The sequence below is a fragment of the Dipodomys ordii genome, unplaced genomic scaffold (assembly GCF_000151885.1).
Source record: "Dipodomys ordii isolate 6190 unplaced genomic scaffold, Dord_2.0 Scaffold9, whole genome shotgun sequence".
Lineage (NCBI taxonomy): Eukaryota > Metazoa > Chordata > Mammalia > Rodentia > Heteromyidae > Dipodomys > Dipodomys ordii.
The window spans coordinates 17,510,408-17,525,113 of record NW_012267225.1 but is presented as its reverse complement, the minus strand read 5'-3'; positions in this window follow the sequence as shown (position 1 = coordinate 17,525,113).

Genomic DNA, 14,706 nt, shown 5'->3' with positions numbered 1-14,706 from the left:
TCTGGCTTTTTTCTTTTTGCTTATGTGGTGCTGAGGAAAAGAACCCAGGGCCTCAGGCATACAAGGCAAGCGCTCTACCACTGAGCCACCTTCCCAGCCCAAGCTGCTAATTTTTATAGTTAAGACTTTTGGGGCTGGGATATAATCCAATGGTGGAGTATACATGTACACCCTAGGTTTGCTCTCTAGATGACAAAAAGTAAACCAATAAACAAAACTAACAAACAGGGGCTGGGAAGATGGCTCAGTTGTAGAGTGCTTGCCTTCAATGCATGAGGCCCTGGGTTTGATTTTTCAGCACCACTTAAGCAGAAAAAGGCAGAAGTAGTGATATGGCTCAAGTGGTTGAGTGCTAACCTTGAGCTGAAGAGCTGAGGGACAGCACCCAGGCCCAGAGTTCACACCACACAACCGACAAAACAAAAAACCTAACAAACAGAGCTTTCAATTTCACAATGGTAAAGATTTTGAGATATTGTTTCTACTTTCATGCATTTTTTTCAAGTTATTCCAAATTTTTCTCTAGTAAGAAAATATATGTTTATTTATCAATTCTACATGTTTTTTCTCTTTGGGGCTTCCCTCGGCATATTTTAAACTCTTTAGTTAACACTAAAATTAAAATCATTTTTTTTCTGGTTTCAGCATTGATACATGAATCTCTCTTCTTTCTACATGTCATCTAGTATGAAATGAATAACAAGTCTGACATGATACATTAGCAATAAATTACAAAAGTGACATATTTTGTGTGTATGTTTTGTGTGTATGAGAGAGAGAAAGAGAGAGAGAGAGAGAGAGAGGGAGAGAGACAGTATGAGTACTAGGCCTTGAACTCAGGGCCTGGGTGCTGTTCCATGGATTTTTACCTCAAAGCTGGCACTCTACTTAACCATACCTCTACTTTGAATTTTTTAATGGTTAATTGGAGATAGGCTGGCTTTGAACCATAATCCTAAAATATTAGCCTCCTGAGTAGCTAGGAGTATAGGCATGAGCCACTACCACCCAGCAACATAAATCTTTTGTTTTTTAAATCCAACCCAGAGCCTTGTGCATACTAGACACCTGTTATACCACTGCGCCCCAGCTCCAGTATGAAACAAGTCATTTAAAGTCAGAAGTCAGTCCAGAATGTGACCCTTCCCCTTGGCCCCTTGATTAATGTAACCTTCCTAAAGCCCTCAAGCTATAGGCTTTGTTTCTTGCCTGACTGCCTTAGCTTAGTGAACAATGAAAAGTTGATATAGCAAAAGCTTCTACTGTCCCCTGGGTTCCCCACAACCCCAAGGCATACCCTCAGTCCTGATGTACCTAACCCTGACCTTGAGCCTCAGATTCAGGACACACCCACATCTGTCCTTGACCAATAGGCATTTACCAATCCCATACTTCTTATATATTCTCTTATAATTATCCCATCTTTCCCTTCATCCTAACTTACAAGCCCTTTACTAAGGCCAAAACCCCAGTGAACAGGTGAACCCTCCCCATTGCCCACCACATACACCCAGTCTCAGCCCATCTCAAGATAGCCCCTCTGTGCCCTCTCATCTGCAATGCTGAGGAGCTTCTGTCTCTGATGGCTGCACTCTATTCTAGTGTTAGAAGCCAAGGTGATCTCTGTAGAGAGCAAATCAGATCCTGTCACCCCAAACCACAACATAAAACCCTTCAAATTTTTCCATTGAAGTTGAAAAGAAACCAAGATACTAAATTGTGGGGTTTTTTTTGTCTTCTCCTGGGATGACCTAAACAATATCTGTGTCCTCTCAGACACAGGAGACAGTCTCACAGATGGGGCTGCTGCCCCTTCAACCTGCCTTGCAAATTCTGCAGTCCTGAAGACTCCAGCACAGAAGGGTTCCATGACTGAGCACTGTGTGCAGAGTGCAGACCTAACAGCACCCTCCATAAGCAGGCAGATCTCCCACCAAGAAACCAGTCTCTCTTCCAGCTCCACAGTGAGGTGATCTCAGAGGGTTTTCCTAGGATAGAAAGTAGCCAAAACCCTTCTAATTGAGCTCTTCCTCCATGGGACACAGCACTTAGCCACACGTCCCATGGCTATAGCCCTCCATTGTGGGCTGCCTGCAGCTCTTCACCCCCACAAGACTTTCAGGAATCTCTTCTTTGTCCTCACTTCTGTCAAGTTCTTTCCTATGTCTGCATTGTTCTTTCTGCAGAATTAGAAAATGGCACATCCAAGAATACAGGCTTTTCACCCCTATCATCTTAGATCAAATGGTATGTCTAGTAAACAAGACACAACCAAGATTATCATGGTGTCAAAGGCATATGCATTCTGAACATACTTTGAGTTGGAGATTTTGATCTTTCTGTAGGCTAGTGATATGGGGTCTGTCCCTAGCTTCTGCACGCTTTCATTTTACCATTCAGTTCTTTCTTCTCAGAATCAAGGTCCAGTGCTATCCATTCACTTGATTGGTAAAAAAAGTCTAGGATGTGGAAGCTGAGAACACGAGTTAAAACCAATACTGTACACTTGCTCTAGACCTGAATTGCTTGTCTAGGTTTCATGTTGCTTCATTCCCCAGTGAGGAGGGCTAAGTAAAACCACAATAGTGAGATGATGCTTAAACAACCAAGCCTCTTCTTCAGTTCTTCCTCTTGGGAATAAGATGCTAATTTTTAGATACAGGGTTTCCCCTTTTCAGTGTCTGCGGGAATGTGGCATGGAAGTGGTGGAGCATGTGGATGTGTGCTACAGGTGCGGTCCCAGTTGTCTATTCCATGGGATGAAAAGTGTCCAGGACACATTTTAGTCAGGCATGGGTAGCTGAAGTTTGTAATCCTAGTTACTTCGGAGGCTGAGATCAGAGGCTCGAGGTTCAAAGCCAGCCCATGCAGGAAAGTTTGTGACAGACTCTTATCTCCAGTTAACTAACAAAAAGCTGGAAGTGGAATAGTGGCTCAAGTGGTAGAGAACCAACCTTTAGCAAAAAAAACAGCACCCAGGCCTAGAATTCAAGCCCCAGTACTCATGTGCACACACACACACACACACACACACAGGATACATTTTGCACTAATAAAGAGACTTTCAAAACAATTGTTTTTTCTTTTGCTATCAGCAGGGAATGTTCAATTAGACAAGTTTGAAATCCTGCTTGTGCTCATTATACTATTGTAGACTATGGATATTGCACCACTGAATCTACTTCCTCTTTTTTGTGGAACAATGATACACATGTCACCACTCTACTCCCATTTTTTATAACAAGATGTAATATTATGGTATTTATCACACTTCCCCTCAATTCTTTTTTTTTTTTTTATTTTTGGTTCCGGTCGTGGGGCCTGAACTCTGGGCCTGGGCACTGTCCCTCAGCTCTTCAGCTCAAGGCTAGCGCTCTACCACTTGAACCACAGAGCCACTTCTGGCTTTTTCTTTTTGCTTATGTGGTGCTGAGGAATCGAACCCAGTGCCTCATGCATGCAAGGCAAGTGCTCTACCACTGAGCCACCTTCCCAGCCCACACTTCCCCTCAATTCTTATCAACTGTTACACACAAGTCCATGAAAAAATTTGAGTCTTTATTAGCCCTTTTTGTTACAATAATGAAACACCTGAGTCAGGCTAACCTTTATCAGGGAAAGAAATTATTTCAGTCACAGTTGTGAAGGCATGGTGCAGGCTCTGGCCAGGACCTCATGGAGGACAGCACTAGTAGGAATGTGTGGGAGAGGAAGCAACCACATCACTAGGAGGCAAGACAGAGACACCTGATTTGGGATTGGGCTCAGGATTTTGGAACAACTCACTGAAAACCATGAAGAGATTTCATACAGGATTTAGGCCAATGGGCACATGCCTAAAAGGGAATGTGGGAATGCCAGTCTATTCCTCTGTGTTTGCTTCCTAGAAAGTTGTACTGCTACTTGCTTAAGCCATAACATGCTGCCTCACCCCCCAACCTCTAAAACAGGGACAACTCCTTCTCCCTTCTCCCTCTCCTTCTCCCTCTCCCTTTCTCTTTCTCTCTCCTTTCTTCTCCCCCCTCCCTTTATCTCCCCCTCCCTTTCCCTTTCCCTCTGCCTGTCCCCTTTTGTCCACTTTTGTGCAGGTCCTCCTCAGGGCCTGGGCACTGACCCTGAGCTTTTGTGGTCTAGAGCTCTAACACTTTAGCCATAGCTCCATTTCCAGGTTGTGGGGGGGGGGATTAATTAAAAATAAGAGTCTCACAGACTTTCCTGCTGAAGTTGGCTTTGAACCATGATCCTCAGACCTTAGCCTCCTGAGTAGTTAGGATTACATGCATGAGCCACCAGCTCCTGGTTAACCTTTTCTCTTTTTAAAACTTTCTAGAATATTTGGTTATGGTAATAGAAAGCTAATAGATTCTACCTCTCAAAAGTCCTCAACTCCCAACCCCCACCATAAAGGAAGCAAGCTTCCAGATCACAGGTGCTTGGGAGCTAAACTCACCAAACTGTAACAATGCCTAGCAAAAGTTATTTACTGATTACTGGCACTAATACCACATTTAAAGCTTCATCATGGAGACTACATGTCTCCAAATTTCACATAATTCTACAGATAATATGGTTGTTTCCCATTCCAAGAACAGGAAAGCTTCTTTGTGGTACTTCTTTTAAAATTAATGTTAGAAGGAATTCTTATTGTGTGAATTAACAAACAGATGGCAGGACTTCAGAGAAAACTGATATTCTGCTTTCCACTGCATAAATCAAAAGATAATTAACCAAGGTACAATAGCTCTAATTCACCATTTTAAATTCAAGCTTTATTTATAATTTAAATTCTATGCTACTTTCTTTCAGTCTAATAATAATTTGAAATTTGAAATTTGTGTATTATTTTAATATAAAAACATTACTTAAGCACGAAATAGAATTATATATATATATATATATATAGTTCAGGAAAGATGCATCATGTATTTTAGGGAAAAAAATAGCTCTTAGCTTAGGAAAATAGAATTTGTAGGGAAAAATAAGGGTATAATCTGGTAGAAGATGGAAAAACAAAGAAAGCTGATTTTTGTACTTTCATAGAATAGTAGAGATCAGGAGAGAGAAATTAGGATAGTCAGGGAGCAAGAGTAAAGCCATGATGTGGGAAGATTCTATGGGTGGCTCTCTAGGCAACAACCTCCGCAGCCAAGGCCCAGGGACTGCTCCAGGCACCACCTGCCATCTGCAGCCCCATCCCCTTCCCGGTGGATCACATGATGATGTCCTTTTGGATCATGTGATCTCATGGGCATTATTGTGCTCCAAGCCTAGGGTTTCATTCTAATGTATATTTGCAGAGTTTTATGAATGCTCAATTCCCTTTGCCAAATCTGTCCTCAAATGGAATTCTACAAACAGCAGCTTGAATTAGGTTCTGTAAATTAAAATAATTTTCAGGCACCCTGGGACATTCATAGCCTGTGTTCTCCTGGCATTCTTGGCAGGAGCTCAGCAGTAATTGTACATGGCATTAATATTAAATAAGCCTTTTAAACAATTTTCTGAAGGTGGCATGCAATTTCAGTAACTTTTTTCTCCACAAGTTGTGTAAATAGCAAAGCGGTTTGGTAGGGAGATACCGTTAGAAGCTTGATCATAAGCCTCACCTCCTACAAGTATCCTTGGACATGCTAATTGGAATCCCCTAAAACATGGTACTGAAACAAATGGCTCTGTTATGCTGTTTAACACCAGTGCCAACCTCACACTGTTAATTCCAATCAGAAAACTTAAGGCAGACAGGGTCATGTCCTCATGGCTAGTCAGAAGTGTATCTTCAAAAGGTTGCAAATTTCTTGATTCCGTGTTACAAAGTGAGATGGAGAAACCCCTGACCCCAGTACCCAGACCACTGTCAGAGACACAGAGGCTTAATTTTAGCACATGCTGGATTTGCCTGAACATAGAATCAAATCCTCCTAGGAGAGTTCTCAAGAAATAGATGGGCAGAACCCTGAATTTGTACCATCTTCTCTATATTTGAGAGGTTCCTCTGAAACAAAATGACCAAGTAAAACAACAGGCTAATTGCAGAATGAGCCAAAAGTCAAGATCTTGCTTTTGAAAACTAAGTTAAAAAAATAATGAAGTATAAAAGTAACTTAAACTGTATAAGACCCCATGAAAAGTAGCTTAAATGATGGAGTGCCTGACTGGTAGGCATAAGACCCAATTCAGTGCCTAGTACCATCATTTAAAAAAACAACAGCTTCATGGTGTTTGTTATCATTTAAAATAGAATAGAAGATGAACAAAGAGAAGATACTAGAGATTTGAAGAGTATATCCTTTGTCCCTCAATCCTCAGAAATACAACGTATACTACTATGGAGACAGCTAACAAAACCTCCAAAATTTCAATGCTTCAATTTTGCAGAAAACTGAGCTAATGAATATAACTTATGTCAGATTGTTCCCAATAATAAATAATTAAAGCCCCTCTACCCTTTGGAAATGAGAATGAATTTAGACCTTTACTTTTGTATACCATATACAAAATTAATTGATGAAAAAAACTAAATTACAACTCCAGATTATAAAACTCTTAGGAGAGAACACAGAGATAAAAAAGAAAACTTCATAACCTTGAATTTGGCAATGAATTCCTAGATATGATACCAGAGGTTAATAACAATAAAATATTTTTAAATTGTTAAATTGAGCCTTATCAAAATTTAAATATGTTCTGCATCAAATAACACTATTGCCATAGTGAAAAAACAAAATACAAATGGGAAAAATATAAATCATATACAAAAAGAAATCATATGTCAAAAATCTAAAGAATGTCATAACTCATCCAGGTACTTGTGGCTCCCATCAATACTCCTAGCTACTCAGGAAGCTGAGATCCACAAGATTGTGTTCTAAGCCAGTTTGGGCAGAAACACCAGTGAGACTTCCTCCCCAAAATAACCTGCAAAAAGCTGGCCTGGAGGCATGACTCAAACCCGCCTAGCAAGCAAGGCAAGTTAGTGCAATGTTCTGAGTACCAGCAAAATAAAAAAAAATTATTTTTAAAAGATAATTTAAACAGAGGACACATTAAAATATAGAAAGATGGTATACGTAGAAATTTTTCCAAAACATACAAATATCCAATAAATACTTTAAAAAGCAGTTGATGTTATTCATCACCAGCTATGAGTGAGCAAGCTGAGCAAGAGCTTGAGGCCCTGAGTTCAAGGTATGATACTGAAAAAAAAAAGAAGCTAAACATAGAATTCCACATTGCTCAGTAGTTCCTAGCTACATACTGAAAGAACTAAAAATAGGTACATTATACACACACACACACACACACACACACACACACATACTGTATGGGATGCCAATCCTAGCATTGTACAAAACAGCAAAACTGCAGAAGCAACTCTAATGCCATAGACAGAGGAATGGACAAGCACACTATTGTATCTTGACACAATGAAAATGAATGATGTGGGCTGAGAAGGTGGCTCAGTGGTAGAGTGCTTGCCTTGCATGCATGAGGCCCTAGGTTCGATTCCTCAGCACCACATAAGCAGAAAAAAAAGCAGGAAGTGGCGCTGTGGCTCAAGTGGTAGAGAGCTAGCCTTGAGGTGAAGAGCTGAGGGACAGTGCCCAGGCCCAGAGTTCAGGCCCCACGACCGGACCCCCCCCCCAAAAAAGATGCAAATACATGAGAAAATCATGTTAGTTATTCTAATTTCCTATGCTAGACTATATAGAACAAAGATAATTAAAATATCCTGGACTTTGGAGAATTAGTTATTTCCATATCTACATTCTATGATCCTGAGTCACAGATTTAGATATAGATTAGTGATTCTAGGATTACTTAATGGCCCTGGGTCCTAGCTGTTCACTTGCCAAATGAGAGTACTGTCATAGACTTTGCAGAGACCAGTATGAAGATTTAATAGGGCAACTTATTGAAAGCAAGGACTTTCATATACTTGATCAATGATAGCTATCAGTCTAAATTCCACAGCAGGAATTAGCAGAAATGTGTAGTTGATAGGTGAAATTTACATAGATTTTGGAGAACAGAAAGAATACAGAAACTGGTCAGGCGAGATCTATACGTGCATGTGATGCATGCCAGATGGCTCCCAGCATTGCCTGGCACAAAGAAAACAGCAACCACCTTTTCTGAGATCTTACCCAACACTTAGGTGTGTTACAGGTACTGCTTTATCTATCCCCACCCCCAAGATTTGTGACATATATAGAATTACCACTGATCCACATGAAGAAATATAGTCTTAAAAAAAATCTTCTGCAAAGTCATGTGGACTAGGGGAAATAATATTAGCCAACCCTGATAAAACACGTTCTACTAATGTATCCTTCCCTGTACGTCTGTGAGTAGGTGCCATTATATATATATATATATATATATATATATATACTGAAACCACTGAGGCACAGAGAAGGACAGCCCAGGTTGGCACAAATCTGCAGTGTGAATCTACTGTGCAATCCCCGTGGGCTATAATAACAGCCTCCACCTTTTACCTTTGTGATAACTCAAGTAAGAGTATTTGGGCATAGGAGAAAGACCTGCAGGCAGGTCTTCTGCAGGCAGGCAGAGTTTATGCTTTTTTCTCTCTAGGGCATGGCAAGTGCAACTCAAGACCACATGTCAGGTTGAGAATGTATGCTTTTTCTCATGCTGAAATTAATATATGTTTCACAAATGATACATGTTTTTATTGAAGTTATGCTATCTTTGCTCAAACTGCTACCATGAAATCAATGTAGTATGATAAATTTTCCTGAATCCAGGTGCTTATCTTAATAATGTATTAACCCAGAGAGTATGGAATATAATCATTTCTTTATCATTATTTATGGGCTAATGAGTTTTAAGTATTTTTTTCATGGACAGGATGTAGCTTCTTATATAAATATTTCTCGTTTCTCTTGTTTGTTAAGCAACAACTTACCTCCCACCCTAGCATTCATTTTCAATATATTTAAACAAAATAATCACTATTTGCCAATGATTGGATGTGTACAACTGACAGTGGATTTTCCTCCTTTCTTTATCTGAGTATCAAAGGATTCCATCTCTTAAACTCTAAATTCCCACATGTGAGTCCTGAAGCACTACTAGACTCCCAATCACCAAAACATACATTTTCTAGCACTAAGGAAGCTAAGAAAGAAGAATCTTGGGTTGGGGTCAACTTGAGCTTCTTACTGAGAAAAATCCAAGGTGTGTGGCTCAGTAGTAGAATGCTTGCCTACCATGAGCAAAGCCCTAGCTTCTATTCCCAGAACCACAGAAAGAATGTTCTACAATGGGCAAAGATTATAGATGTATTGTGGTCATCTGAGATATGCAGGGTCTTTCTAGATTTGTTGTGTGTACACATACATGCGTGAGTATGTGTGTACATGTGCACATGAGTGTGCGTGTGAGTGTACGTGTGCTAGTATAACGCAGCTTGAACTCAGAGCTCCATGTTCTTGCCTAGCTTTTTCAATCAAGACTGGTGTTCTGGGGCTGGGAAGGTGGCTCAGTGGTAGAGCGCTTGCCTCGCATGCATGAGGCCCTGGGTTCAATTCCTCAGCACCACATAAACAAAAAGGAAAAAAGCCAGAAGTGGTGCTGTGGCTCAAGTGGTAGAGTGCTAGCCTTGAGCTAAAGAGCTGAGGGACAGCACCCAGGCCCAGAGTTCAGCCCCCTGACTGGAACCAAAAAAAAAATTAGACTGGTGTTCTACCATTTGTGCCACATCTCTATTTCCAACTTTTTGTTGGTTAAAGAGGCTCTCAGGTTTGTCAGCCTAAGCTGTCTTTAAACGGTGATTCTCAGATCTCAACCTCCTCACTAGCCAAGATTACAAATGTGTCACCAGTGCCCAACAGATTGATCTATAAAATGTGAAAATCATGTAAATTTAGGAGTACCACGTAATGTTTCAGTAAAATGTGTCTATTATGTGATATTCTAATTGTGGTAAACCCATTTTCTCCAACATTTATCATTTCTGGCAAAAAAAACATTCAAAATCCTTTATTCTACCTTTAATATTTAATGCAAAATTGCTATCTGTAGCTGCCCTACTGTGCAACAGAACACTAGACCGTCTTCCTCTTATCTCACCATAAGCTAATGCTATTAACCCTTTCCTGTCCTTCCTTCTTCCTAATTGCTCACAATCCTCCAGTCCCAGGGACCCCACTCCTGCTAACACACCCACAGACATAGCTAAGAGGCATCAGGAGACCTATAAAAGAGGGAATAAACAAATAAATGCCAAAAGAACTGTTGCTGTATTTGTGATATTATGAGATATTTTAGACACATTAACAAGTCTGAAAGATAACATAAAAAACACTAATGCATCCTGAATTTCATTGAGGAACTCACAATATAGATGCCTTTGTCCTTACATGCTTTAGCATTCACTTTGTTCTGTGCCCTTTACTTTAATTACATGACAGAAAGTCTAAAATAGCAGCTGGGCAAGAGGAAGGAAAAAAGTGTTCACTTCACATCCTTAGGCTGAAATGTGGATCCACTAAATTTTCTCTCCTAATTGCTACAACTATGACAGGCTTTTATTTTTATGTGCTCAAAATCAAGTAAACAAAAAGATTCAAATAAAAGCTACAAAATCAATATGCAAAAACTTCAAAAAGCCTCTCACATTTACTGATGAATGTCCATTGGAGGAAGAGTTTAGGACATCATTGTTAATTACCTTTTTCATTTTTTAGGATTTTTGTCATTTATTAAAGATAGACAATAATTGTGACATCTACTTATTTTTATGAACATTTGGAACATAAGTATAAACTACTACAGCCACTGCTTCTTTGAAAGTGTTCTTAGGTTTCTGTAGTGGGGCATGAACTCAAGGCCTCACAGTTACTCAACTTTCTCGATCATGCCTGGCACTCTACCACTTAAACACCTCAAGCCCTGCATTTTGCTGATTAGTTGTCACAGATGTTTCTGTGTGGGCTGCCTTCAAAATGAGATCTTTCAGATCTCAGTCTCCTGAGTAGCTAGAATTATAGGTGTGAGCTGGCAGTGCCTAACTTTGAGTTTTGTTGGTTTTTTTTGGGGGGGGTTGTTTTATGCTTTTTGTTTGTTTGTTCATTTGTTTTTTTAAATATGTATTGGTCATAATGACTTTTCTTTTTTCTTTTGGCTGTTGTGGATCTTGAACTCAGGGCCTGGTTTCTGTCCCTGAGCTCTTTAACTCAAGGCTAGACTCTACCACCTTGAGCCACACCTCCACTTCCCATTTTCTGGTGGTTAATTGGAGATAACAGTCTCACAGACTTTCCTGAGTACAATGCATATTGATCAATGGCATCCCTTCCATCATTTTCCCCTATCTCTCCCAACCTCTTCTCATCCCTCCAAATTACCTAGTTCCATTTTCACATATTCACATTGACTAGTATGACTGTTATGACTGTATTTTCCCACTCTTCCTTTTTCCATTTGTCTGCCCCTTTCCCTTTGATCTCCCCCCCCCCACTGACAACACATGTTCCAGCTTCCTGGTACTCCTTTGTTAAACTTTGTTAGTTGTTTGGAGGAAATAAACCATTGGAGTCCTTCCCTGCATATACTATACTTCAGTTAATATATTTATGTCTATATTCTCTTTCTCCATCAATATTTCCCTCTTCACCACAGTACAAATAGCTTTTCTTCCATGAACTCCAGAGCTCTCCATGCTGGTATAATGATGCTTGCCCTATCCTAACACATCAGAATGGTCTTGGCAAGTCTGTTGCTCTACTCTAAGCCACGTGAGGGCAGAGAATCAACCTGCCCACTGCTTGTCTTAGGATAGTGTCTTGCAAAGAGTAGTTGGTTCAAGGTTGTTCAAAGGAAGGTGTTTTACCTCCTGTCAAAGGTATTTAAAGAGCTTAGCTCTACAGCTCCATGCAGTTATCCTACGGGGAGATATTCTTTACCACCCAGAAACTGTGAATTGCATTTCAGATGAAAGCTTTTGATTAAAACAGGCCTTGCTGGCAACAGTGCCTCATGGCACTGGCTGCAAAATGTTGCCAGGATATGAAAATGAGCCAGGTCCCATCCAGCTTTCGGATTTCAATAAACATCAATACTCATATGTTTAAAACAGAAGCAAAATCCCTCAAAAGATCTTAAACTGTGTGGAAGTGAAGATGAAAGATGCTGCTGATCTGAGAGCTGGCAGGACCACCAGGGTTCCTAAGCTCTTTGATCAAGGCTGAGATGGGCTGCATCTCCCTGGGGAGAATAATCATGCTGGGGATGTGGTTAGGATCATTCTGCATCGATGAGGAAACTGAGACCAGGGCGGAGAGGTGCTGGGATTCAAGGCGGCACAGCTGGCCAGGGGTTGAATCGAGTCAGAGCTTAGTTTCCCCTGGCTCTTAATGGGAATAGGCTGGGTTAGCAGGAAACTCAAAGGTCATGAACTCTAGCTGCTGAGAGTCACAAATGGTTGTGAGCATGGATTCCATGACAACAAGGATGGGCAGGAAGAACAGTTTGGATGAAGAGGATGCTTAAGTCAAGGCCATGGTTAGAAAAGAAGAGAACCAGGGGGCCACTGCAGAAACTCTGGAACAGCAGGAGAATTGCAATGATGCAGAGTTCATCAAGCAAGTAAAAATGGCAGGGGATGCTCAGGATGGATAGCAGAGAGAGACAGAGAGAGAGAGAGACAGACACAGACACAGAGGCAGAGACACACAGAGAGAGACACAGAGAGAGACAGAGAGAGCAGGTTATTTTATTGGAATCATTTGTTTGATTGATTGCTTTCCAAGTAAATTACAGATTGTTAATCCTCGTTCTGCTTTGTTTCACTTATTTTCCAGGGGATTCTACCAGATTTCCGTGCTGGGAAAGATCTAACTGCATAGTAAAGTTAGAGTTGTTGTCCACAGAGATGACCCTTCACCTTATGTCTACCTTAGAGAAAGAGAGAAAAAGCTTTAAATGCACCCAGTGGGATGCACTCACACTTAGAATACTATGCAGCTATGAAAAGACCAAGGTAGAGCTTAGGTAGTGGCATAGTACTGTACTAAAACCTCTTGATTGTGCTATGAATACAAGAGAACAAGCATTATAACATCAGACTACTTAGAAAACAAATCAGATGACTTTTGCATAAATAATTCATTCTTTTTTTCTGATCCTAGGGCTTGAACTCAGCTACTCTATGCTCAAGGCTAGCACTCTGCCACTTGAGCCACAGCACCACTTCCAGCGTTTTCTGCTTATGTGGTACTGAGGAATTGAACCCAGGGCTTCATGTATGCTAGGCAAGCACTCCATCATTAAGCCACATTCTCAGCCCAAATAGTTCATTCTTAATTGTAATTTCAGTTACCTACAAACAACTGCAGCCTGAAAATATGGTCTTGATTCTTTCAAGAGATATCACACTTACATAATTTTTAATGTACTATTGTAACTGCTATAATCATGTGTGTGTGTGTGTGTGTGTGTGTGTGTGTGTGTGTGTGTGTGTGTGCTGGTTCTGGGACCTGAACTCAGGGCCTGGGCACTATCCCTAAGCTTCTGTGCTCAAGTTTGGCACCATTTAAGTCACATCTCTACTTTCAGGTTTTTGGTGGTTAATTGGAGATAAAAATCTCTCAGGCTTTCCTTTCCCAGGCTAGATTGGAAATGTATCCTCAGTTCTCAGCCTTCTGAGTAGTTAAGGTTATAGGAAAGCATTAGCCACTGGCTCTTGGCTTAGTTGTTGTTTTTTTGATATAATTTAAAATTACTGTTGCTTTGATCTCTTTACTGTGCTTAACTTATAAACTCAGTTTTAGGAATTAATTAAATTTTATAATCACTATGTACATACAGTACATACAAAAGCCAGTACAGTGTTCCCAGTAGTCTCATGTATCCACTGGGGATATTAGAACATATTCTCCAAGGGAAAAAAAGGAATATGGAAGTGACCACTGTGCTCATACATAGCCCTGTGTTCATGACAAATAGACACATTCTGTAATGTTAATAACAAGAAAAGGGAAGATGGCGATGGGGCAGTAGGGAAACGCCACAGCTCTCCCCAGCCAAAAAGAGAGTTCGAGTTCCAACGCTTAATCTCCCCAAGAGACCAACAACAACAAAAAGATGAATACTCAGAGAAAAAACAGAGGGGGAAAATAACAAAAAAAGAAAGAGAGGAAAAGAAGAATTTCAGAACAAAGAAGAGCTAAGACCCCTCCCCCAACCTTTACTGGCTGTGCAGCAGTGCGCCAAGCCACCGGCCAGCCGGCCCGGTGGGGGCTGCCGGAGCCCCAGAGACACAGGGGGCCGCCTGCAGATCACCTGAGCAGAAGCCGCCTCAGGTACCGGTTTGCAGAACAACTGATCTCCAGGAACAGAGAAACCTACCAGCTGGGAGTCTCCACGAGGATCCCACCCCCACCCCTCACTCTCCACCCGAGCAGAGAGGCTCCATCCCGCCAAAGCCGCCTGGCACTGACAGCAAAAGGACCTGTCTGCAGACCACCCACGCAGAAGCCGCCTGAGGCACTAGACCTGCCCATTCGCAATCGCAACGACCCGGCGGGGGCCGCCCGGGTCCCAGAGGCACAGGGGGCTGCCTGCAGATCACCCACGCAGAAGCCGCCTGAGGCACCGGCGTCAGACCCACTGGATCTCTACGACCCACGAAGAAGCCGCCTGAGCGTGGACACTGTGGACCCGACAGCTCCGATAGAGGCA